The following is a 22,498-nucleotide window of genomic DNA, read 5'->3' on the forward strand; positions in this document are numbered from 1 at the left end:
AGCATCCCATCAACCCAGAGCTGTCTGGGATTGATGATGATGATAATGATGATGATGATGATGATGATATAATAATATATTATTTATACCCCGCCCATCTGGCTGAGTTTCCCCAACCACTCTGGGCGGCTCCCAGTCGAGTGTTAAAAACAATGCAGCGTCAGACATTAAAAACTTCCCTAAACAGGGCTACCTTCAGTTGTATTTGAAAGGTAAAATAGTTGTTTATTTCCTTGACATCTGCTAGGAGGGCGTTTGACAGGGCAGGCACCACTACCGAGAAGGCCCTCTGTCTGGTTCTCAGTAACCTCACTTCTCGCAATGAGGGAACAGCTAGAAGGCCCTCAGCACTGGATCTCAGTGTTTGGCGCTGGATCTCAGTGTCCGGAACTCCTGTCCCATCAACAATGAAGAGCTGGTCTAGAGCAAAAAGCCAAATGTGACTTGCCCTAGAATAGCGTTCTCTTGGCTGTGTGTCCTCCAGGCACCAGGTTGGGGAAGGCAGACCTAGGAGGTAGAGCCGCCACTGGACCCTCTCTTAGATGTTGTGCTCCAAGCTCCACTGATGAGGCAGGGGGCTTTGGAACATACCCTAAGAACATTACAAGAGCCCGGCTGGATCAGGCCCATCCGGAGGGCACCAGGTTTGGGGGCTGGGGGTGGTGATGCATTGGTGAATTGGACCAGCAGGGGAGGCCACCACCCACAATAGGGGATCATGCTTTTGCTTATGAAGTGGATCAATCTCCTATCAGAAAGGTAGTTTATAAAGGTGGTCACTTGGGAAGATGAATTTGCCTGGAACCACATTGGTTTGCTTTTTGGGGTGGGGGAGAATGATGATGATGATGGCAAAAGCCTGTTTCTACACTGATTTTTTTGTCTGAAGGCTCTCCAAGCAGTAAGGGCTGCAGCTCATGGCTGGAGCATCTGTTTTGCATGCAGAAGGACCTCTGCCACCTTCAGGTGGATCTGGGAATTACCCCTTGTCTGAAACTTGGCAGAGCTGATAACCAATGGGCCTGATTCAGCATAGTGCAGCTTCTGCTGACCCCATAATCCCAAAGCCAGTGAACTGCATCTTAAAACCTCAGCATAAACCAATCAGCAGTCAAATCCATGCTAGCTGGCAAGATCACCGCATAGGAGGGCTAGGAGAGGCCCTTTGCCAAGAGAGTGTGTTAAAAGGTGCTTTCATTAATCATGGATCCCACGTCCTTGAGGACTAGAAGCTTGAGCAGACTATGAGAAATACTAAAAAAAAAAAACTTTAGTAGAATAAATGGTGCCGTCCCAGGCCAACTCCCTACCCCATGCTTTTAGGCAAGTAAAGGCTGGGGAACGTTCCTTTCTGGCCAGCCTTCCAGGGGCCACATGCAAGCTAGTAGTGAGTAGAGCCAGAGGCTAAAGTGCTTGGAGCAGACAACGGAACAAGAGACTTCCAATCTCAGGGTTGTGGGTTCGTGCCCCATGTTGGGTGAAAGAGTCCTGCATCACAAGGGGTTGAGCTTGATGACCTTTGAAGTCCCTTCCAATTCTACAATTCTGTGTTTCTGTTATTCTACTTCTGTGATTGTACACACAGTCATTCCTCTCTTCTCCATCCGGACAACCAATGGGCAATATGGGAGCTGAAGGACGTATATTCTGCTAGGACAAAGCACCCAGGGTGAAAAGTGGGGTCACAGTGAGGGGGTGGCATGACGGAAGTTCCGAGGGCCAGATAGAAATGCCTGGGGACCACATTCAGTTCCTGCATCTGAGGTCCCTCCACCCTTGTCCTAGGGGTATATACGTGTTTGCTGGTCCAAGTTTGTTTTCTTTTATAGTGCTTAAGAACCAGGTCAGTAATATAGGAGAAACTCTTGAGTTCTTCTGGAAACCTGTGGAGAGAAGTTATTTAGAGTTACAGTAACTCTCCTCCCCCCCCCATTCCGCCCCATCCCTTTGCCGCTTTGATGAGGGGGAGGCGTTTATAAGCCTTCCCTCCAAACTTTGTGACCAAGGTTTTTCCACGGAAATAACTTATTAAACGCACGGCTCTCATTGAAGCGATTGAAGTCTGCCCGCTTGGTATTCATCAAAGGTGCCTCCTCTTCCTGGAGGTGCCAAATCCAAACTCAGCAATTTGCTTTTTTGGAGAAAGCTTGGGTCTCAGAAGGGAGGAGGGGGCCCCCTGGTTGGAGAGTCAGAGATGGCGGAAGAATACCTTTAAAAAAAAAAGGCAGAAAATCAAAACCCTCCCAAAACAAACTGAAGGGAGAGAACTTCAGAGAAACACCCATAATTTCAAAGAATTTCTGGCGGTTGAATCCTGCTGCCCTGGAACACTGGGCATTTGTGTCGATTCGGCTCTTGAGAATACAGCGTTGGCCGTTCCTGGTTCAGCTGCCGACAGCTTTGAACTATTCTGGAACCTGGCCTGAAACTGTTCCGATTCTTTTCTCATCCCCCCTCCTTTCTAATCAGATGTAAAACCATAGAATAGGAAATCACAAGAGTTGGAAAAGGGTCCAAGGGTCATCTAGTCCAACCCCAGCAATGTAGGAATCGCAGCTAAGGAATCCTGAGAGAGTCCATTCCACTATTGGAACAGCTCCTACTATCAGAAAGCTCCTCCTAAGGTTGAGTTGGAATCTCCTATCTTTCCATTTGAATTCGTTGTTTTGGTTCCTGCCCTCCAGAGTAGCAGAAAACAAGCTTGCCCCATACTCCTCATGACAGCCCTTCAGAGAGAGAGGAAACACAAAGAAGCTGAAGTGTTTGCAATGAGATAATTTGCATTTCCAAGCTAGAAATGTGTTATGCAAATCTATAAAATGTACAGAGCAACCTGCCATTTGCATTTTGCAGATTTATGGGGACGGTCAGATTTGTTGTGATAAAAGGAAGGGAAGAATATATAGATGGAGGAACACAGCCTTCAGCCAGACCCCAGGACACCAGCCCACCATCAACCCTGCATTTCCATTGGCTGTATTCACACACACACACTTCGTTATTTCAGTTTTTTAAATAAAGAATCAGAGAATGGCTCATCTGAAAAAAGGTATATACCTAAAGAGAGCATGAGAAGGAGGGAGGTCTGCTTTAACCTTTTCCAGATGAGGAAAAATTCCAGTTCTGAGGGTGGTGGTTTGATGGATAGAAATGTGTCAAACTGATGTTTAGCTTTTGTGTCAGGACAAAAGTACTTTGCATAGAAAGCCTTTCTTAGACTCCCTCCCCGCCCTCTTACAAATGTCTGGATCTGAATGGCCATAGCAGTCTCTTGTTTGGGAAACAAGCATTTTTGCGTGCCCATTGGTAATGCAAAGAAGTTTTACCATGTTTTACCATGACGTCTTACACTCATTCCACTTGCGCAGTTGAAGGCTGCTTGAAATCCCACGACCAGCCAGTCCATGGAGATGGCTTTGCTCTCTCACCTCTTGCTGGGTTTGGGATGCTCCTGCAAAATTTTGCATGGATGTGGGCAGCCCTGTGCAATTTCACAAGAGCATCCTAGGGTTTCTGGAGCCGGTGTGCCAGTTCCGAAAGCCCCCAGATGTTTGCATGGGGTTTGGGTTACTAGGCCTTTGAGTATGCGCGTTTTTGTGTATATATAGAACACTTGGAACGGAAACACCCCCCCCATGTAATGTCTGGTCGTACTGTGCTGAGATGCTGTACTGTGCATTGCTTTCCTGGATTTGATTCAGAGGAAGGAATGCAGCCATTGTGGAAGTTATGAAGGAAGCTGCCTTAGACCAAGTCAGACGATTGGTCCATCTAGGTCAGCCTTCCCCACAACTATGAGACTCTTAATCTCATGGGTTTGAACCCCATGTTGGGCAAAAAGGTTCCTGCGTTACAGGGTGGCTGGACTAGATGACTCTAAAATTCTACAATTCTTGTGCCCTCCAGATGTTTGGACTGCACCTCCCAATATCCCTTCCCATTGGCCATGCTGGCTGGTGCTGATGGGATTTGGAGGAATGCGATGCATTGGCCACCTCAATCGAGCTCAAGGGGGCTGTTTGCCTTCCGCGACTTTCGCCATGCCTCCTGTTGTCTTGGCTGGGTTTGCCACTTGGACTTTGAAGCAAGGACTTTGAAGTCCGTGGCATTTTGGCACACCCGGGTATTAGAAGTGGCAGTGTGCCAAGCCAGGCCCAAGATCTGGAGGCAGATGGTTCATGCCTAATTTGCATCAAGGAGAATTTGCATCAAGTTTGGGATGATGTTGGCACAGTGGCTGGCTGTAGTCTTTCCCGTGGCTCTTTGTTTTTAGCTGGTTTGGCAACCAATGGAACCCTGCCTCTGAAGGCCCAGAGGCTGGGCTTGTGTTCAGATCTTGAGCCTTATTCAGCCAAGAACCCTCTGTCCACCTGTCCTGGATCCACACTCCCCTTGGCATCTCTTGAGCGGTGGCAGCCTATCTTATTTACCCATAACTTACCCAGATACGTAGAATGTAGACTTGCGTTTTCATTGCTCTTCAAAGTTGCTTTTAATTTTATATATATATATCTATATATATATATCTATATATATATATCTATATATATCTATATATATATATACACACTTACAAAATTCTACACACATAAATGTTTTAAATTATTGCTTTTAACTGCCTTTGCTGATAATATTATTGCTTTATTCTTTTTGTAAACCACTGTCATGTTTCTTTTCTTTAAACAATCAAATGGTGTATAAATTTTATGAAAAATAAATCAAAACCTTAAACATGGCACACAGGCACTTGCCCCCCGGCATCCTGTCATGTGGTCTGAGGGCACATACATTGGGTTGCGTTGCACACTTGCCTCCCTGGCACACAGTTGAATGCAGCCTTCACCAACCTTGTAGTCCCTGGATGTTATGCACCTCAACTTTATTGACTCTCCAAGAGGAGAAAGCCATAAGTGTGAGCCAGGCCACTGCTTGCACCCTTCTAACACATCTCACTTGAAAGCAAATTTTTTTTGCTGTGGGCAGTTTTGATTCAACTGATGAAAGGGATGTGCAAGGGAGTGACTCCTTCCATTGGCAAGCTTACCTTGGTGCACACCTGGGGCTCTTAAGTTAGGCGTAGAAATCTACATCTTTATGTAGGAAATGGCGGAAGCTGCAGATGAGCAAAAGGGAGGGTTGTGCCCAGAAAAGCATGGGTGGAAACTCCTGGTGTTAGGAACATAAGAAGCTGCCCTCTGCTTGGGTCCCATCTGCACTTTACATCATACCACTTGAAACAGTTATGGCTTCCCCCAAGGAATCCTGGGAACTGTAATTGGTTAGGGGTGCGGAGAGCTGTTAGGAGAGCCCCTCACCAAGCTATGATTCCCCGAGTGGTATAGCGATCAATCCTCCTCCTGGGAATTTTAGCTCTGGGAGAGGACTAAGTCTCCTAACTACCCCTTAGCAAACTACAGCTCCTGGGTGGAAGCTTTGGTGGAAGACACCATGGTTTAATGTGGTATAATAATGCTTTAAGTGTCTAGTGTGGACAGAGGCACCAGTCAGACCATGGATCCCTGTAGTTGCTGTTGTCAGTTTTGACCAGCAGCAACTCTCCAGGGTTTTCAGTCCTTAGTCTTTCCCAGCCCTACCTGGAGATGCTGTGTGGGGTGGAATCTGGGACCTTTTGCATGCAAGGCTGATGCCCCACCACTGAGCTACGGACCTTCACCCTGTTGGTTAGAGTTTCATGCCCAGTCTGAAGATGCTTTCCAATGAGATTCTGTGATAGCTGGTGGAAGAAGTTCAACCCCCCCCCCAACCTCTCTCCATAGCAAAAAAAGGTTAAGACCAACCACTTCCTCCAGGCTTTGCTTTCAAACTTGGACAGGCTGAGGAAGTGCATTCTGAAATCTGAAAAGTGTTTTATGAATCCGCTGGGAATGCAAAGCGGGGGGGAGAGGAGGATAGCAGTCACTAGCCCCCTTTTCAATAGAAGAGGGCTCTGTATTCTGCTGACTGCCAAACATTTATGGGATTGGCCCAGCGCCGGCCAATTGGCCAGCTCCGGCAGGCTGTGTCCTTCCGCTTTCTTGCTTTTGGAAGTAATTTGTGTTTTCAAAATAATAAATAAAGTGAACCTTGTTTTACAGTTGGGAAATGCTGTTGGCTGTAGCTTGCCTTTCCGCCTCAGAGCAGGGTGTGTTTTCCCCTTTCGGTTTGCTTTTTTATTTAGCAAACGCCATTGTTGTGGAAAATGTTGGGGGCAATGGGCTCACTGTTTTCCAGGAATGGTTTCCAAGACTCGGATCTTCCTTATCCCCGGGTGACAGCACATGCAATTTCTGTATCCCCATGCCACCATGCCCATGACATGGTTGGGGCAAGAGCTGCCCTTAGAGCTAGGAACCTAGAGAGCTGCCTTATATCAAGGCAGGCCATTGGTCCATCTAGCTGAATAAAGTCCATGCTGACTGGAAGCAGACTTTCAGATGAAATGGATCCCAGCATACCAGAAGATGCTTGGTACTGACCTGAGGACTTCTTCATACAAAGCACCTAGCACAATATTGTCTACAGCAGAGGTAGCCAACATTGCACCCTCCAGATATTGTTGGACTACAACTCCCATCAGCCTTAGCCAGCATGGTCAGGGATGATGGGAGTTGTAGTCCAATAAGAACTGGAGGGCACCCCATTAGCTGGCCGGCATTAACTTTGGTGGGTTCAGGCAAGTAGTATTCCCAGCCCTGCCTGGAGGTTCCAAAAGGTTTCTGCATGCAAAGGTATGGATGGTTCTTCCTCCAGAGTTGGATGGATGTCATTCTCAACAAAGGTCTCTTAGATAAGGCATGAGGAATGTTTGCCTAACTTATGCTTCTCTCCAGACTTTGATGTCTCGGTGTCTTCCCTTCTTGCTCTTCTCCACTGGTGTCCCCTCGCCCCTTGTTTCCTGTTTGTGGACCACTGGTAGCTCACGGACAGCAGTGAAAGCACTGTTAAGCACCACAGTTGTTATGGGTATCGCGACACAAATGGCACTTGTCTGAAAACAGTCACAGTATTTTCCTTGGAAACACTGATTAAGCATTCCCTGTTAAGACACCCCCAATTTTACATCCCAGATAGGCTTTATAGAATAAGGTTACCAGACATCCCTGTTTCCTGGGGACAGTCCCCAGATTTACAAATCAGTCCCCTGACAAAATCCTATCATTCCTATTGAAATTGAAAAGTGTCCCTGAATTCATTGAAAAAAATCTGGTAACTGTAGTATAGAATTGCAAAAATTAAAAGGGGAAATCAAAAAACACTCAGCTTTCTCCTGATTACAGTACTTGGGGTCTCGTCATCATATTTGTACCCCACCTATCTTGACTGTGTTGCCCAATCCACCTAGGGTCATGTGTCCTTTGCCAGTGAGTGCAGGGGTTAAGTGAAAGGAAACTGTGGATCAGGCTGGGAAGTGGACATCCAGCAAAGTTGGAAGTTTCAGAAATGACCACAGTGGTGCCCCGTAAGACGAATGCCTCGCTAAACGAAAAACCCGCAAGACGAAAGGGAAGTCCTGCAGGGCTCCCCAAGCTGCGAATGTCTGCCCCGCGCGAGGGGCGCTCTGCTTCAGAGCGCCCCTCGCGCCGGGCAGCAGGCTGCTATCCGCAGCCTAGGCAGCCCTGCGGGAACTCTTCTGAAGGCTGGCGGCGGGAGAAGGGCTTTTCTTCCCACCGCCAGCCTTCAGAAGGCTGTTCTGAAGGATGGCGGTGGGGAGAAAAGTCCTTCTCCCCCCGCCAGCCTTCAGAAGAGGTCCGGGGACAGACTGTCCTCGGACCTGGTCTGAAGGCGGTCTCCATAGGAACGCATTAATTGATTTGCAATGCATTCCTATGGGAAACTGTGCTTCGCAAGACGAAAAACTCGCAAGAAGAAAAAACTTGCGGAACGAATTAATTTCGTCTTGCGAGGCACCACTGTACTTCCTGCAGCACATAGTTATAAACTACGGTATTCACTCCCAAAGGAGGCAGTGAGAGGGCCAGCAACTTGGGTGGCTTTCAAAGAGGATTAGACAAATTCATTGAGGAGAAGGTTATCGATGGCTACTAGCCATGAAGACTATGCTCTGCTGCCAGTGCTTAAAATCAGGAATGCTTCTGAATACCAGCTGCTGGGAAGAGCAGGAGGGGAGACTCCTCTTGTACTCAGGTCTGCTTGTAGGTTTCCCATAATGGGCATCTGGAAGGCCACTACAAGAACAGGATGATGGACTAGATCCAGCAGGCACATCTTCTGTTCTTCAGTCTTGGGAGGGGTGCTGAGTAGTGGGAGTTATGGGTAGAGCGGAACTTGGGGAGCCTCCAACTAGAGCTACGAAGAAATCGTTAAACTTTTGCTTCTGAGGTTTTAATGCAGGGGTCGGCAACCTGCGGCCCACCGGCCCATGGGGGTCGTTTAAATGGCCCATGAGCTGCCCCCAAGCCGAGTCCCTGTGCGCTGTGCTAAAGTGAGTCCCCGTGTGCTGTGTTAAAGTGGTGCAGCGTGGAGCAGGGACTCTCCTCCACAGCTCCAGAAATTGCATCTGCACAGACGCGCTCCGACCCACAGAGTGATCTCTGCAGGAGTGAACCGGCCCAGGCGAGGTAAACCTTCCCGACCCCTGTTTTAATGTGTCCTTTGCACATGTAGGAACAACATCTAGAAGCATGTTCTTTTCAGTCATTAGAAAACTCAGAAAAGGACAGCGGAGGTGCTTTTCTGGAATTCTGCAACAAGTGCATTTGCGTGGGTTTTGGAAGTGCAGAATCCTTTGCATCGATGCCTTCCAGCTGTTCGGATTTATTTTCCAAGACCCCCATTCTAAGTGTGTCCCCCCTCCCATGTCTCTCTCAGCCTTCTCCCTGTCACCAAAGGCCAACCTCAACAGAGGTATGCGAAAGTACTTGGCTTGTTTATTGGTATAAACATTTCATGCAATTCCTCTGGATACGTCCCCCCCCCCTTTATATATATATAAAAGTTTTCAGATTGTTGCAGCCACACATACTTGAGAATGCCCTTAGTGTTTTCCATTTCAGCGCCACCGATATGAATCTGGTGATCTGAAATTGGATTCAGCTGTGCTTGGAACAGCCAAGGCTCCTATTTGAATGCAAAGCAATCTGGGCAGAGGTGCCTGGCGCTCGACTGGCTAGATTTGTGCAAGAGCCTCCGTGGCTTGAGAGAGGTGCTCCTTCTTGCTTCCAAGACGTAGGGCTTCTATGTTCTTAAGAGTTGTTCCTTGTGAAGGCTATCTTGGGTTGTGGGTTCACAAACTGGCCTTTCGCAAATCACTGTTATGCAGGCGACAAATCTGGTGCTCGCCAGGCAGTTTTGGACTACAACTCCCATCACCCCTGGCCATTGGCTGTGCTGGCTGGGGCTGATGGGAATTGTAGTTCAGCAACATCAGGAAAGGTGCCAGGTTGGTGAAATCTGGGTTAGCCACTCACATCTCTTCTCAGGGAAGTTGAGATTATCCCAAAGGAGGTGGCTTTGGCGGCAGATACCGAAAGATTTATGAGTGTCTAAGAAAACATAGGGATCCATTTTGAAATCATCCAGCATTATTTTTGTTAGCTGGCCAGTCTCTGGACTGAAACCCTTTCCAAACTCCTTGCTTCTTTGCTCCCCCACCCTAGGATAGAGCCCCAGGATGTGGTCTGAAGGCTCATGAAGCCACCACCTTGGTGAAGCTAAGCAGGTCTGGGCCTGCTCAGTGGTTGGATGGGCAACCCCATGGGCTCACCTCCCCCCCCAGGGGGGGGGGTTTCTTGACATTAGATAGGTGGGTGATAAATGTACAAAATAAAATAATGTTATTGGCCAGGATGTTCTGACTTCCTGGTGACTCCTGTCATCAAGTTGTTGGTTATTTTCCCCCTACTCCAACCAGATGCCACAACTGGGAGCCATTAGCTCTAAGAAATGTGACTCAGACTGTTACGTGCCCTCTGTGGTTCTTCCCGGTTCTTGTTGCTAATGGATTGGTGCAAAGTCATAAGTACAGTGGTACCTCGGGTTAAGAACTTAATTCGTTCTGGAGGTCCGTTCTTAACCTGAAACTGTTCTTAACCTGAGGCACCACTTTAGCTAATGGGGCCTCTTGCTGTTGCCGCTGCACTATTTCTGTTCTCATCCTGAAGCAAAGTTCTTAACCTGAGGTACTATTTCTGGGTTAGCGGAGTCTGTAACCTGAAGCGTCTGTAACCTGAGGTACCACTGTACATGAGAAGAGCCTTCTGGACCTGGCCAGTGGCCCTTCTAGTCCAGCATCCTGTTCTTACAGCGGCCAACCAGATGTCTATGTGAAACTCGCAAGCAGGACCTGAGCTTTCTCCTCCTGGCGTTTCCAGCTACTGGGATTCAGAAGCAATGCTGCCTCTGACTGTGAAGGCAAAGCATAGCCATATTGTTATTGGCAGCCATATTGTTATTGGCAGCCATTGATAGTCTTGTCCTCCATGAATTTGCCTACTCCTTTTTTAAAGCCATCCAAGCTGGTGGCCATCCTTGCCTCTTGTGGGAGAGAGTTCCATAGTTTAACGATCTTTTTCCTGCCCTGGATTGTCCAACATTTAGCTTCATTGGATTCTCATGAGCTGTAATGTTGTGTAATGTAATGAAACGTTAGGAGAGAGGGACAAAAATTTTCTCGGCCCACTTTCGCCATACCAGGTATAATTTTGTAAGCTTGTGTTGTGTCTTCCTCATGTTTTTCTCTAAAGTAAAAAAGTCCCGAATACTGCAACCTTTCCTCATAGGACAGTCTCACAATCCTCTTGATCAATTCGGTTGTCCTTTTCTCTTGGGTATAGGAGGCAGCCAGTATTGGCAAGACCAGGGGTCAGCAAACTTTTTCAGCAGGGGACCTTGTGGGGGCCGGACTATATTTTTTTTTGGGGGGGGAATAAACTATGCCCCACAAATAACCCAGAGATGCATTTTAAATAAAAGGGCACATTCTACTCATGTGAAAACACACTGGACCATCTGCAGGCCGGATTTAGAAGGCGATTGGGCCAGATCCGGCCCCTGGGCCTTAGTTTGCCTACCCATGGGCAAGACCTTCTGCTCCTCCAGTGGCAGCCATTTTGTGTTCTGGGGCTCTGGAGGGAGTGAGTTGAGTCCTATAACTGTGTTGCTGCTCATGTTCTTAAATATGCTGACGCTGAGCCCTCTCTTCTTCTTAAGTGAGGATAATTGTGCCAAGACTGCCAGAAAGGAGCTTGCAGAATGGGATATTTCTTTTCACAGGGCCGGAGTGGCAAATTCTGCGTCGTTCTAGCCCACTCAACTTTTGTCTAAGTCGGCCCAGAATTATTTAAAGCCCTGATCTTTCTTCTTCCCCCACCCTCCCGCCAACCCTGCAAACCCCCGTCAGCCCTGCGTTCTTTCCATTCCCCCCCCAACTTATTTAGGCATGCTGCGAAGAATGCACAATTAAAAACAGCTGGTTATGAAAATGAGTTTTCCCCTCGAAGGCAGGAGCAAAACTCTGCGCGCAGAGAGGGGCCTGGCGGAGTTGGAATTGGCATTTGTTTCTGCTGCTGCATGTTCCTCGCTTGTTCCTTAATGCTGCCCGGCGGCCTTTTTCGGCGCTCCTAGCCTCCTCGGCTCTCTGCTCCTGGGTCTGTTGCTTTTGAAATGCTCACTGTTTTCATGCTCTCTCCTCCCCTCCCTCCCCTCTGTGAGCGCCTTTCCCCCATTCACATTAATGTAAACACATGTTGCCTGGGGCGTAACGTGAATTCCCAAAGCGGTATTTTGCGCGCGCTGGAATCTTTTGTGGATTTCGGCACCGCATTTGCATATACGAGCAGCCATCCTGGCTTCATAAAAGGGGAAAAAAAAGTAGAAACGAGGCAGCGTTTCAGCAACCTTGCAGCAGTTGTAAATTGATTGGTAGGGAGGAGCTGGCTATGAATCCATCAGCGGGAGATTCCAGCTATCTAGAAATCGATGGTGATGTAATACTTGGAGGAGGATGTGCGTTTCTATATTTCATTATCTCTAATCGAGCTTCGTTCATCAGAAGAGGATTACCTGTCTCATGTTTTTGGCTGTGCATTGATAACGTGAACTCTCTGTGGGTCTTTCCATTTCCCTGTTGCACATCATAAACATTGGGCGTATATTGGTGGGGCTGGAGTATAGCCAGCCCCCCAGCATCTCTGTGTCCAAAGATTTGGTTCATATTTTTAACGGGAAATCTGTAAGGTCCAGGGTGCGTTATTTGTATGTTGGCATGCTGAGTTGGTGTTTGTATGCTCTCCCCCCACCCCAAGTCTGGCACCTCCATCAACAACCCTAATTTCCATGGCTGGAAGAATATCTGAAATATTTAGAAGTGGCACCAGATTTTGAAGAGCAAGCCCCGGTGGAGCAATGAGATGCTAAAATTCCTTAGCATCATTTTGGGAGACGGCACTCCTGGATGACAAGTTGCTTTATGCAGAAATGTTTGTTTCCTTGGTTGATTTGTGTCCTGTCTTCCGGTAGTGGAAACTAGGAATCGTAAGAGATGGAGGGGGACCCCCAAAGGTCATCTAGTCCAACCCCCTGCAATACAGGAATCACAGCTGAAGAATCCCTGACAAATGGCTGTCCAGCCTCTGTTTAAAAACCTCCAATGAAGGAGAGCCCGGCTACCTTGCGAGGTAGTTCGTTTCGCTGTCATCACTCTTGCTCCTCTTTTAAATACTAAAAACTTGCTTTGGGACCCACCCACCCCTATTTCACCAGTTTTGATACTGAAAACTGCTTTGTTCAGAATCCGGCCTGATGAAGGGTTCTGGAGATCTCAAAAGCATGCTCACTTACTTTGTGACATTTTGGTTGGTTCTGCACGTGAAGGGCACCCTGTTAATGAACACTGTCCTGAGACACAGCCTGATGGAGGAAGCAGAACAGCTGCCTAAAAGTTGGGGTGCAGATGATTATTTTGAGAATTGCTTAGTTTCCCCCCTGGTGGAAATCAGATTTCTTCCTTTTACGATGATGTGATGCGGAGGCTTTCAAGTTTTGCTCATTTTTTTGGGAAGAGTACTGCAGGTGGAAGTCAAGAGAGTTAGGCAAATCATCAAGCAGAGGCTGGGCACGCATTTCCTTTTCTTTGATGAGGTTCTTACTTCAGGTCTAGCCATTTCCTTGGCGGCACCACTTTGCGAGATGCTCCGTATTCCCTGTTAAAAGCTGAAGGTTGCATTACGGCCAGCTGAAGCTCTCTGGTTAAGGCTTAATGGGGTTTCCCGGTGGAATTCATCCTATAAACATCTACTCGATGACTGTCAGTAGATCCTAGTAAATTGGTTGTTATGCTATGTACAGAATTCACTCCTGGATGTTGTAGTGATGGTAGCAAATGGGAATAGCTTTAAAGGATGAAACAAAATTTTATCATCGGTGGCTGTACCTCCACTGTCAGGACAGATGGGCCTAGCAGATAGGAAGTCGTGACCCCAAAGAGGAGAGCCCATTCCTTGCCCAGTCAGACTCTGCTAGGCCCAGTAACCGGCAGGCCTGGAGGTTCTGGAAAGTACAGTGGGGGCTTCCCATTGGGGCACCTAGTTGGCCACTGTGAGAACAGGATGCTGGACTGTGAAGGGGTTCTTGGCCTGATCCAGCACTAAGGCTTTTCTCACATTCTCTTGCCACACATTGGGCCCTGCTAGAAGCTTGGAACCTGCAGCCACATACGTTTCTTAGTTTCTAAGGAAATCGTAAAACGGGGCTATTTTTTGCCTTTACCCAGCATCCAGACCGTTGGTCCTCCTCTCTGTCCATCTTCTTTTCTTTGCAGTATTCTGGTCAAATTGCAGCATCCCAGGCTGCTCCCCTCCTGTGGAAAGAAGCAGGAGATTGAATAGGTTGCGAATTCTATAAAGCGTGCAAGAATGGATGAATGCCCTTCTCTGATATAGTCTCCGGGGCCAGAGAAACAGGAACCCACAAGCAGGTTTTGATGTTTCTTGATTCCAAGGAGCAGCTGTTCTTAGCACTCTGGTGCCTTCCAGATGTTCTGGACCACAGCTTCCACCAGACCCAGCTGTTGTTGTGATGGGAGGTGTCATCCAAAACACATAGAGGGCAACAGGTTGGCAAAATCTGTCTTGGAGGCTCCTATAGGGCTCATTGTGAATATAGATTGTTAGGTTTCAAGCCCAGAAAGGAAGATTCCTTAGCAATTCTTTATTTTCTGTCCTTGAAAAGGAGATATTCCGGGGGAAGCAAGCCTGAAATGACCGATGGTAACTCCAGAATGATTAGCGGTTGCATTTTTGAGACATAACAGGTTTCTCTTTAAATGACTTGTTGTGTAAATGTTTAAAGTACTTCCTGAAATTTATACAAACGCACTTGGTAGGCCTTCAGTCATGGTCGGAGCTGTTAGCTCAGCTATCTTTTCAGGACAGGCTGAGTAGTTTTGGGAACAACCCAAACACAGATCTTTCCAGAGGCTAATTTTGGACCCAATAGACTACACATTCTCTGAGAACCTTTCTTGCCCGTATTGGGACAAAGCAACCTTGGAGAGGCCTGCCTCAAGGCCATAAGGACTCCAGGGGTCTGGTGCTCTTGATTAGCTTGTGCTAACATTTGGCAGGGAACTCTTGTGCTCGCATATTCACTGTGCATCGTGGAGGCAGGTCCACTGGGGCAAATGGGGGCCCTGCCCCACTGACCTCAGCCTGCCCTCAGCCAGCCACTCACTTACTGACCAGGGGGTGGCCCTGTCTGCCAGTTTCCTCCCTAGGCTTGGGCAATGTATTGATACATCATCCAGGTTTGAGGGCCAGATCGCAATGGTATTTTGACCCAGCAGTATATTGCGAGTGGGACTTGCCAGCTGTTGCCTTAGCTTCTCCGACCGAGTGGGCGAGCTGCCTCCTTCATCCCTGTGCCAAGCGTTGGCAGCAGTGACTTCACCCTGGTGCCTTTCAAGGCCAGCGGAAGTGTTCTTTCCTTTTCAACATGGTGATGTATTGCAATGATTAGCTGGTGATGCTTCACAACATTGAAAACCTGATATCGCTCAGCCCTGTTCCTCCCTCTTCATTCCAGGTGTCGCACTTGTAGATTTTAACAGTGAGGACAAAACTGGACTTAGTTGCTCTGGTGCTACCTACTCGCAGGCTCCCTGTCTTCTGCCCCACCAGCCCAGCCCAGTGCCTCTGCCATTGCTTACTGGAGTTCACAGGGAATAAACTCCACTGGTTCCCCTTCACCCTTCCATAGCTGTGCTGCCTTTGACCCGGCAGTGGTGGGGTTTGGGGTCTCCGTACGTTTTAAGTTACCTTCTGTGTAAGCGTTGCAGCTGCTGAACTGGACTCTGGGCACCATGAAAGCATCTCCCAGGGGACGGGAAGGGCCACATCTCTTCATAGGGAACTTTTGGGGGGCGACATGTCATTGGCGAAAGTGGGTTTATCCATGGATGTGCCCCCTGCCCTTTGCATAATAGGCTGGATTGCAGGCACGCAAAGGCCAGTGCTTTCTGCACAAGCCACAAACACACCTCTCCAACTTCCATCCAGGAAAATGAGAGGCATTTTCACTTTCCAAGGACGCATTTTGCCAGGCCAAAGTGCTCAAGGAACGTGTGCTTGCAAGCCCCTTCATTATATTTGACACACAGCTCTCGCCCCCTCTGGAAGTTTCCTTGTGCAGGAATTGGTTTCAGGCAATTTCCAGTGCCCCTCTCCTTCCCCACCAGCCCTAGGTGGCCACAGCCCCCCTGCACTTTGCCACAGGACCGTGAAGTGACGAAGTGACAGACCGGACTCCTTTTTTCCATTACCGGGAGCCCTCGCTTGCGTCAAACGGGAAAAAAGACTCTGCACCTCCAAACACGTCGGCAACGAGTGCAGTTTCCATCTGGAAAGCCCTGGGGACTTCGCAGTAATTTGCTCGGTCACTTCATTCCCCTGAAATGTCAGCAGTTCTGAGCAGGGGCACCAAGGACTGTTCCTTTCTTGCAAGTGGAGCAGAGTCATAAAGCTTAAGAAATGAGCCTTTTTATTTTATTTTAAAAGCTGAGATTGAGGAAAGGGGTTGAGGGGAGAGAGGAAACGTGTTTATTTGCCCTGCAGAATATGACTTTGTATCGCTGTGAGATGATGGTGCATGAGGAATGTAAGTGGCGATTTGGAAGCCATTTCAAACGCATGGGCTCTGCGGAGGGAAGGCTGCATTTAAGTCCTGCACTCCCATAATGTTTTCTCCTGCTAAATCATTCCAATGTTCCTGCATTCCTTGCATTTCTCAGGGCACTGCTAGTTGTTGTTATTTTTAATATATTGTGGTAACCTCATGCCCCCTGCTGCATCTGAATGGTTTTCTTTGGAAGCTACCCGGTTTTGGAAACTGTTTTGGGACATTCAGAGGTTCTCTAGTCTGAGTTGGAGGAAGAGGCTGTGCGGTGTGCGGGTGTGTGGGTGTGGGTGGGTGTTTTCCTTTGCAAACAGCCAGTTACATTTTCCAGTCCTGTTGAAATTGCTCTGCAAACAGAGGACCCAATTCCTGCCCTCTCAGATGGTGGTATAAATGAACATAAGAGGCTGGTTGCTGAATCAGGCCAAAGACTCATCTAGTCCGGCACCCTGTTCCCACAGTGGCCAACCAGATGCCTCTGGCAAGCTCACAAAGAAATAGGTTGAGTGACTTGAGAAACGTTGGACCTAAATTGGGACTCACACTGTTTATCAACCAGGCAGAAAATGATAGCTGGCCAGTACCCTGATGTGATGGACACATCTGACAGACTGCAATGCAAGTCTTACACCCGCAGTAGTCTTGCTATGTGGCTTTACGCAGGTCACTGTATATTTTAGCATCAGTTCCTTATTGGGGGATGGGGAACCCAAGTAGCCATGACCTACCTCACAGGGCTAGTTGTGAGGGCAAACACAACACGGAATGTAAAAATTAAAGGACCATTGAAATAAGAGTCTGATTTTTCCATTCAGTTATCCCTGCTTATTAAATATTCTCTCAATCCATACCAAAGTCCAAATTCTGCTACCTGCAGAATTTCTGCAAATGGAATAAATTTATGCTAGTGTATCAAGGCTTTGCTGTACATTTTCCTTCTGTTTCTGTGCTAGAGAAAAGCGTAGACAAATTATAAACTAAGAATAGTGACATCTAGTGACAGAACATAGTATTAGCCCTGATGAGAGGGTTTGTTTTTTAAGGTCACAGAGCAAAAAAGGAACATCCAAACAGGCTTTGCCTTTCACATTTATAGGCAAAAGGATCCTTCATACTTGCAGATTGCCTATCACCAAAGATCTGTTCCATGAATGATGCTCAGTCAGCTGCACGTTGCATACAGTAGAACCTCAGGTTGCGAACGTGATCCGTATGGGAGGCACGTTTGCAGACCACAGCACCGCATCTGCGCACGAGCAGGCTGCGATTCGGCGCTTCTGTGCACGCGCAAAGCGCGATTTAGTGCTTCTGCGTGAGCACTGAAACCCAGAAGTAACCCATTCTGGTACTTCCAGGTTCAGCGCGGTGTGCAACTCGAAATCACGTAACCTGAAGCGTCTGTAACCCGAGGTACCACTGTATTTGGACTTGTACCATGCAAATTCAGATTAGGAGTTAAGAGTTCTCTTCTCTTCGCTTTATGAAATGGTCTCCATTTTCCCTATCCATTAAGCATGCTCCATTCTTTCCTGTCACAACAGCATCTCCCAACCTAGTGCCCTCCAGATGTTTTGCACCAGAACTCCCACCAGCCCCAGCCAGGGGCAATAGTTTCATCAGTACCAACCCAAAATTTAGTAACCCTGAACATTACTTTCCACAAGAGCAAGTGTGGAGAAATTGGTCAGATCAAATAAAACACTCAGCTGTGTTTTATTAGACTTAAGATCTCATTTGGCATTGGCGGAAAACGTTAGCACTTTATTGATTTATGGAGAACACCTTCTGTTGCAAAGTGGCACATCAGAAGAAGAGGAGGGGAATTTGGAGGATAATGATGGGCTGATGAGTCTAAGAAGGAGAGGAAAAGCTGTTAAAAGAGAAGAATCATCGGTCCCTTGGATGAATCTCCAAAAGTCCGGTTCAAGCCGTGAGTCCTGTAAATGTTTGAAATTGCCTTCTAATTTCCTTAGGAAATGGAAGAGAATGCAAATTAAAAGGGGACTCTGCAAAGTATGGGCTCTGTGATTGAGCTGTGTGGGTTACCCAGTAGCCTTTAAGAACGTAAGGGGACCCCTGCGGTATCAGGCCAATGGCCTGTCTAGTCCAGCATCCTGTTCACACAATGGCCAACCCAATACTCCAGTGAGAAGCTTGCAAGCGGGACCTGAGTGCAACAGCCACTCTCCCCACCTGAATTTCCCAGGAACTGGCATTCAGAGGCACACCTCCTCAGATAGTGAAGGGAGAGCATAGACACCATGGCTAGTAACCATTGATTCCCTTATCCTCTGAGAATCCATCTAACCCTGTTTTCAAGCAGTGCAAGGTGTGGCCTTCATTGCCTCCTTTGGGAGCAAGTTCCATAGCTGAGCTATGCTCTGTGTGATGAAGTCCCCCCCCCCTTTCTCTATGCTCTGAATCTTCCAACATTCAGCTTCATTGGATGTCCCAATAAGATGTTTAGGTAGAGGCTCCCCCCCCTCCCGAAAGTAGGAAGAGGCAACACATCTAGGGCCCAGAGCAAAAGATCCAGGACTCAGGCTCCTTGGGCCACCCCACCTGACAAGCTCATCTCTGCAATCATAAGGGTCAGGTGCTTGTTCATTTGAGGAGTGATGCTGAGATCCTCAGGCATCTAGTGGGTGCATTAGATAATATTATGGAAGCCGGATAAAATGGCTTGTGTTGCAATCACAACCCCCCGTTGATTGGATCACAGAAAGGCTCTGCTTTAGAAATCTTGCTTTTGCTTTTTTGCTTTCTTGGTGATGCCTGTTTGTTCTCCACACACAGAATTACTGAGGGTTCTTGTGCTGTTTCCTGAAGTGCACAGTTTTATCCAGCTAGGGACGGCATGCGGATGTTTAGACCACGGAGGAAGTCAGCTTGCTGGTTTCTGAGCTCTGTATACAGTGGAGAGCCTTCCAAAATAACAGACTGTAGTCTTAAGTGCCAGGAAAATTGCAAGAAGCCAAGCCCAGTCTAAGCAAATAATTGGTGATGTGGGCTGCTGCTGCTCCTTCTTTTTCCCCTACCAATTTTGCATTTAACTCAGAAAGTTGGAAGGTTGTTTTTGTTAACTTTGGGAGAGCTGAAATCTTCTGCCAGGGTTGAAGCAAAAAAGCATGCCCATGAGCAGCAGGCAGCGAGCTGATAGCGAGTTGGTTTATTTTTAGGTGGCATTGTTTTGTGTGTTTGTGTGTGTGATTTTCCTTTGGTGAGGTTCCTCCTGGTCCTTTGGTGGGGAGCATTTGCACACTGCTGAGTCACTGGAACGGATTGCATCCAGTTTTCGCACAACTGCCTTGAAAGAAGCAACCAGACTGATGGAAAGCATTATCAAACTGCCTTCTCGGCTTGCAGCAAACTAATTCTGTTTCCAGTGTGGTTGGGGCTTGAGGAGAGTAATTGAACCTGGGCTTCAATGTCCTGTTTGCACACCTGCTTCTGGCTCCTGGACTACCGTTTCAGCCCTTGCTGACTCTCTTTTGCACACTCAGTTTTTGTGTGCTTTGGGTAGGTGTGCCAGCACGGCAGGCTGCTGAGCTGAGCAACTCTGGAGCTCACCCCTGTGGTCAAAAGCTTCTCCCCAGAGAGTTACACTCCTGGTCACTTGGTAAATTTGTTTCAGATGACAATGGCGGCTTTGGAGAGACGGGACCTCCATCCTCTCTCTTTGCTTTCCGGTCTCTCTTTTTTATCTCCCCAGCAGGGAGGCTCTTCCTAATGTTATAATTACCTGCAAACATTGTGGTTCGTTGAGGTGGAGCTTGCAGGAGCCAGGGGGGGGGGGGGCGGCAGGCGGTTATTTTATTTCAAGTCAGCTTGGAAGCCGGAGTCTGTTGCAGTCATGCCATCACCCTGAAAGCGGGGCTTAAATTACAGGCTTGACTGTGGCTTCCCCCCACCCCTTTTTTTCTTTCAGAATTTGTGCCAAGTTGCAATTTACTTAATGAAATCCTGCTCTTTGGTTCGGCGGGGATATCTTTTGCAGATGTTGACTCGACGCAGACCTTCCCCAAGCTGGTGCCCTCCTGATGTTTCAGACCACGACTCCCATCAGCCCCCGCTGCCACCACTGCCGTGATGTTGAGGGGGTTGATGGGAATCACAGCCCAAAACATCTGGAGGGTGCCAGTTTAGAGATGGGCTGATTTAATCCCATGTTTGTGTGTGCTTCCCCCCCCCCCTCTTGCACTGTTTTTAAAAAATGTGAACCGTGCAGTTTTGTTTCCGGCTTTGTTTTGTTCCTAACAGTGTTGCGATGGCCGCCACCAACTCTGTCCGTGTGCGGGGGGAGAAAGTGGCTGTCACGTCCTGCCTAGCTTCTCTTCTCTTGCTCCCCCCCCAAAAAAAATTTGATAGGACCTCTTAAGGAAATAAACCTTAGAGAATAAGAACTTTGACATATGCCGTCACAGATCTTTATGTACCCTGCCGATTTGTAATGGCCAAACGGATCAGATCTCTCACACACCCCTTTTCTGATTTTCCTCTGCCTCTGGTGTTGGTTTTGGTGCGGGAGGGGATTGTTTTACTTAGGCCTTTGGCTCACCCCTCTTCCTCTGCCAAAGGCTGCACTGAGGTCACAGGATCACAGCCCTGCAAAAGCCCTCATCCAAAATAGCACTGCATTGTTGTTGTTGTTGTCGTCGTCATTCCTTTTTAAAATTTCTTTAATCGCCATTACAGTGGTACCTCTGGTTAAGTACTTAATTCATTCTGGAGGTTCGTTCTTAACCTGAAACTGTTCTTAACCTGAAGCACCACTTTAGCTAATGGGGCCTCCCGCTCCCGCTGCTACTAACACAGGTCCAGTTACGACTTGGTGGAGCTTTCTGGGCACCAGGTTGGCAACCACAGTTTAAAAACCTCTGCCTTAGTCTATACCATTTCCACCTCCACTGTGTGTGTGTTTCTCCTTGCATACTGGGACAAGTGAATTATTGTAAGAGCAAGTTACACTCAAACAATGTGGCTGAGATAATAGAATCTCAGAATTGTAGCTTTGGAAAGGGATCCCAGGGGTCATTTAGTCAAACCGCCTGGCGAATAGGCATTCCGTTGTGTGGCGATTGTAACCGAGATTTGAGCTGCCATTTGGCACCTAGCTTATATACCTGAGTTTCTAACATTGCCCACCGGATGACATAAAAGCAGCCTGGATCCTTCATCTCTCTGGAGATGTGCAGTTTATGTGTTACTTTTTCCGCAGTAGCCAAAGTCTTGTACCACAGATGTAGATCTTTCAAGACTACGGGGCTATTGAAATCCTAGCTGCCTCTCACAACCATGTCACAAGCTCTTCAGAGCAGCAAGCTTCCATGTTGTCTGTCTACCTTTTCAGTAATGATGGTTGTGCCAGTTTTTTGGACAATCTCAGCTACCCAGCTTCATCCTGGCAGTGGGGTGGCTTGGCTCCCTGTTTGCTGGGTTGCCTGTGGAGGTGTTTTGTCTGTTACGGGGGCGGGGAACTTCTGTCAGCCTGAGGGCCGCACTCCCTTGCAGGCAAGTTTCTGGGGGCCGCATGTGAATAGCAGTGGACAGGACCAGAGGCAAAAAGCCAGTCAAGCAGAAGATGGGATTTTTGTAATAGTGGGCTATTTTCCAGGGTGAGCCGGTGTAGTATAAAGCCTAAGAGCAGGGGTAGGCAACCTAAGGCCCGTGGGCCGGATGCGGCCCAATCGCCTTCTCAATCTGGCCCATGGAGGGTCCGGGAATTGGCGTGTTTTTACATGAGCAGAATGTGTCCGTTTATTTAAAATGCATCTCTGGGTTATGTGGGGGGCATAGGAAATTGTTCATATTTTTTTCCAAAATATAGTCTGGCCCACCACATGGTCTGAGGGACAGTGGACCGGCCCACAGCTGAAAAAGGTTGCTGACCCCTGCCTAAGAGTGTTGCTTGTATCCTCCGGAGAGATCCACAGCCAAAAGGAGATTTGATTCCAGGCTCTGTCTTCCCTCATCCTGTTCTAACCTCTCAAGGCCAGCCTTACTCCACGTGATGCCTCCCAGATGTTTAGGGCTATAGCTCCCAAACAGACTGGGACTTATGGGAGTTGTAGTTTAAACCGTCTGGGGGGCGCCAGGTGGTCACAGGACATTTTGGCATTCCTGGTAAAACCTCACGCCTCTCTTCAAGGCTTCTCCCCCTTCCCCTGTTTTTAACTGTGTGCTTTCCATCAGAAAATGCAAAAGGGGGGAAAAAACGTCTGTAGAGTTTGGGGTTTCTTTGTTGTGGGTAACAAGCTGTGAACGTTCTCAGCTAGGTCTTGCGGTTGCATTACTATCAGAAGCGCAGGGCAACCGATGCCCACTGCCTCAGCCAGTGCAGGAAGTGGTGAGACTTGCCAGGAATGTAACT

General features: G+C 48.0%; 1 protein-coding gene and 1 long non-coding RNA gene across 2 annotated transcripts in view; one reads left to right on the forward strand and one right to left on the reverse strand.

Moving 5' to 3' along the window:
- Positions 1–22,498, forward strand: part of SMAD6 (SMAD family member 6) — a 56,283-nt gene that overhangs the window by 25,546 nt on the left and 8,239 nt on the right. The gene's annotated exons all lie outside the window — the stretch shown is intronic.
- Positions 1,819–7,214, reverse strand: LOC310749792. Its single transcript, XR_014541788.1, has 2 exons — positions 2,039–7,214; positions 1,819–1,883 (listed from the first exon to the last, which is right to left on the reverse strand). It is a non-coding gene; the product is annotated as an uncharacterized lncRNA (long non-coding RNA).

Source organism: Podarcis filfolensis, assembly GCF_964270895.1.
Source record: "Podarcis filfolensis genome assembly, chromosome: 14".
Classification (NCBI taxonomy): Eukaryota; Metazoa; Chordata; class Lepidosauria; order Squamata; family Lacertidae; genus Podarcis; species Podarcis filfolensis.